A 4,596-nucleotide genomic window follows, 5' to 3' on the forward strand; every position below is an offset into this window, starting at 1 on the left:
CATTATGATCAAGTAGGCTTCATTCCTGACATGCAGGGCTGGTTCAACATACGAAAATCTATCAATGTAATCCAGCATATAAATAAACTGAAAGAAAAAAACCATATGATCATTTCATTAGATGCTGAAAAAGCATTTGACAAAATTCAACATCCATTTATGTTAAAAGTCTTGGAGAGATTAGGGATACAAGGGTCATACCTAAATATAATAAAAGCTATATACAGCAAGCCGACAGCTAACATCAAATTAAATGGAGAGAAACTCAAAGCCATCCCACTTAACTCAGGAACACGACAAGGCTGTCCACTCTCCCCATACCTCTTCAATATAGTGCTTGAAGTTCTAGCAATAGCAATAAGACAACATAATGGAATCAAGGGGATTCGAATTGGAAAGGAAGAAGTTAAACTTTCGTTATTTGCAGATGATATGATAGTGTACATAAGCGACCCCAAAAACTCCACCAAAGAACTCCTACAGCTGATAAACAGCTTTAGTAATGTGGCAGGATACAAGATCAACTCCAAAAAATCAGTCGCCCTCTTATACACAAAGGATATGGAAGCAGAGAGGGAAATCAGAGAAGCTTCACCATTCACAATAGCCAAAAACAGCATAAAATATCTTGGGGTACATCTAACCAAGGAAGTGAAAGATCTATTTGACAAGAACTTTAAGGCATTGAAGAAAGAAATTGAAGAGGATACCAAAAAATGGATGGACCTCCCTTGCTCTTGGATTGGGAGGATCAACATAGTAAAAATGGCAATTCTACCAAAGGCTATTTATAGATTCAATGCAATCCCCATCAAGATCCCATCAAAATTCTTCACAGATCTGGAGAGGACAATAATCAACTTTATATGGAAAAACAAAAAACCCAGGATAGCCAAAACAATCCTATACAATAAAGGATCTTCTGGAGGCATTACCATCCCTGACTTCAAACTCTATTACAGAGCTACAGTAATGAAAACAGTGTGGTACTGGCATAAAAACAGAGAAGTCGACCAATGGAATCGTATAGAAGACCCGGATTTTATCCCACAAACCTATGAACACCTGATTTTCGATAAAGGAGCTAAAAGTATAAAATGGAAGAAAGAAAGCATCTTCAACAAATGGTGCTGGCACAACTGGATGTCATCTTGTAGAAGAATGAAAATAGACCCTTATCTATCACCGTGCACAAAACTCAAGTCCAAATGGATTAAAGACCTCAATATCAGCCCGAACACACTGAACCTGATAGAAGAGAAAGTGGGAAGTACCCTACAGGAGCTGGGCACAGGAGATCGCTTCCTATGTATAACCCCAGAAGCACAGACATTAAGGGCAACATTGAATAAATGGGACCTACTTAAACTGAGAAGCTTCTGTAAAGCAAAGGACATAGTCAATAAGACACAAAGGCAGCCTACTGACTGGGAGAAGATCTTCCCCAACCCCACAACAGACAAAGGTCTGATCTCCAAAATATATAGAGAACTCAAGAAACTAGACTTTAAAATGCTAATTAACCCAATTAAAAAATGGGGCACTGAACTGAACAGAGAATTCTCCACAGAAGAAGTTCAAATGGCCACAAGACACTTAAGGTCATGCTCAACTTCCTTAGCAATCAGGGAAATGCAAATCAAAACAACTTTGAGATATCATCTTACACCTGTCAGAATGGCTAAAGTCAAAAACACCAATGATAGCCTTTGCTGGAGAGGCTGTGGAGGAAGGGGTCCCCTCATTGCTGGTGGGAATGCAATCTTGTACAACCACTTTGGAAATCAGTGTTTCAGTTTCTCAGGAAATTCGGGATCAACCTACCTCTGGACCCAGCAATACCACTCTTAGGAATATACCCAAGAGATGCCCTATCATATGACAAAAGCATTTGTTCAACTATGTTCATAGCAGTATTATTTGTAATAGCCAGAACCTGGAAACAACCTAGATGCCCTTCAATGGAAGAATGGATGAAGAAAGTATGGAATATATACACGCTAGAGTACTACGCTGCGGTAAAAAACAATGACTTCTCGAATTTTGCAGGCAAATGGATGGAAATAGAAAACACTATCCTGAGTGAGGTGTCCCAGACCCAAAAAGATGAACATGGGATGTACTCGCTCATAATTGGTTTCTAGCCATAAATTAGGGCCACGGAGTCTATAATAGGTGAACCTAAAGAAGCTAAGTAAGAAGGTGAACCCAAGGAAAAACATATAGTTATCCTCTTGGCTAAGGGAAGTAGACCCAATTGCCGGGGAGCAAATTAGGATCTTGGGGGTGGGGTGGGATGGGGGTAAGGGGAGATGGGGAGAGAAAAGGTAGAAGGGAAGGAGGGGGGATTTGGGGAATCAGGAAAATTGGGATAAAGGAAAGGTGGATAGGGGAGCACGGAACCACAATTCTTAGTTAAGGGAACCACTTTAGGGTGAGCAAGAGATTTGACCCTAGAGGGGCTCCCAAGTGCCCAACATGAGGTTTCCAGTTAGTTCCTTGGGTAGCTGAGGATTGGGAACCTGAAATGACCCTATCCGAGAGCAATACTGACGAATATCTTGCATATCATCATAGAACCTTCATCTGGTGATGGATGGAGACAGAGACAGAGACCCACACTGGAGCACTGGACTGAGCTCCCAAGGTCCCAATGAGGAGCAGAAGGAGGGAGAACATGAGCAAAGAAGTCGGGACCACGAGGCGTGCACCCACCCACTGAGACAGTGGAGCTGATCTACTGGGAGCTCACCAAGGCCAGCTGGACTGTGACCGAAAAAGCATGGGATAAAACCGGACTCTCTGAACATGGCGAACAATGAGGGCTGATGAGACGCCAAGGACAATGGCACGGGGTTTTGATCCTACTTAATGTGCTGGCTTTGTGGAAGCCTAGCCAGTTTGGATGTTCACCTTCCTAGATATGGACGGAGGGGGGAGGACCTAGGACTTACCACAGGGCAGGGAACCTGGACTGCTCTGTGGACTGGAGAGGGAGGGGGAGAGGAGTGGGGGGAGGGGTAGAAGGGTGGGAGGAGGGGGAGAAGGGTGGGAGGAGGGGGAGGGAAATGGGAGGCTGGGAGGAGGTGGAAACTTGTTTTTTGTTTATGTTTTTTTTCTTCTTTTCTTAATAAAAAAAATTATTAAAAAAAAAAGCATTGCCCCAACAAATAAAAAAAAAAAAGGTGGAAATTAGTTTTAAAAAAGAGAGTTTTTCCCACGTTCAAAAAATGGGAAACCCTATTGTGATGGAGAGATGTAGGTCTCTGTATGATTACGCAATGTATGATTTTAAAATGGAACAATTAAATGAAGGAATAATCAACTTAAAAAAAAAAAGGAGCTGTACCTCTGCATACCAACAGCAAACAAAGCCTACTGGAGTAATGACGGTTGCCTACAAGTTGTGCTTGATGCTGTTCCAGTCTGTCTAAAAGCATTTTTCATCCAACTACAAGCCATAACTTTATTAGTGATATAAAGAGAACAAATTTTAAACCAAGCTGTAGTTCCACCTTTGAAACAGCAAAAAAGTGGGAGAGGAAGGGGAGTGTCCTCGCTGTCAAATAGTTGCATTGTTAATTACATAATAGCATTTACAATATCATTACTGTTGTTTTTCAGGGCTCACTGTCTTTGCTCTGGACACATTTGCCTGTGACATGACCAATTCTATGTCCTTAACTTCCATACCTGTTTCATCAACCTTTTCCTCCTCACTCTCCTGTGGTACTGTCCGAGTCTGAGTATATTCTTGAATGTTTAAAACAGCTTCATCTTAAACTTGGAACTACTCAGCAGCTGCTAACTATGCTTGCTGAGACAAATATTCAATCTTGGCTTCCCCAAATACGAGGAAGGTGTCTGAAGCTGGGTTCTTGTAGACATCTGGTTTGGTAATGGCTAAGAGGATATTTTTTGATGTCTGGATGGTGACTCTAGTAACCCCTGAAACCTTCCCAAGCCCCAGTTTGGACATACCCCTCCATGCTTTCTTTCCACTCTGGCTCTGCTCTGCTTTACTGACTGGTTTTTCATTGATTTCAGCTGCTGCCGTCAACTGGGCTTGTTGTGTGGCTCTCTGTGTGGAGTCTTGTTCCTCAAGCTCTGGTACTGATTCATAGCTGTCAAATTCTGTTCCCAACCCTGTCTCAGCCTGGGGCTGTGGCAGCTCCTGCTCTGTGGAGGGACGGTTTCTGTGGCTTCACCAGGCATTTTGTGTAGAGGACATGGAACTAAGATGGCAGTGGAAAGAGAGCGAGCCAGAGCGTCTAGAATCATTTTTGTTTTAAAGCTTTCTCAGGCTTTATTTGGAAATTCTTGGCAAAAGTTTGAGTGACAATTGTAGACAGACATTTTTGTCCTTCCTGGTTCTGCAGCCATTTAGTCCCAAAGAAACAACCAGAGGCTTATGTTAATTATAAACTGTTTGGCCTACTGCTCTGGCTTATTATTATCTCTTACAACTTAAACTAACCCACAATTTTAATCTATGTTTAGCCATGTGGCTTGGTACCTTTCCTCAATAAGGCATTCTCATCTTGCTTCCTCTGTGTCAGGCTGGTGACTCCATCTCTGCTTTTCCCTTCCCAGAAT

The 4,596-nt window shown here is 42.3% G+C and overlaps 1 pseudogene; it reads right to left on the reverse strand.

Annotated features, from left to right (window-relative positions):
• Positions 1-3,582: 3,582 nt before the first annotated feature.
• On the reverse strand, positions 3,583-4,215 carry LOC121438007 (annotated as a pseudogene).
• Positions 4,216-4,596: the final 381 nt, after the last annotated feature.

The sequence above is a fragment of the Microtus oregoni genome, unplaced genomic scaffold (assembly GCF_018167655.1).
Source record: "Microtus oregoni isolate MIOR12 unplaced genomic scaffold, Mior012 000054F_ref0000373, whole genome shotgun sequence".
NCBI lineage: Eukaryota > Metazoa > Chordata > Mammalia > Rodentia > Cricetidae > Microtus > Microtus oregoni.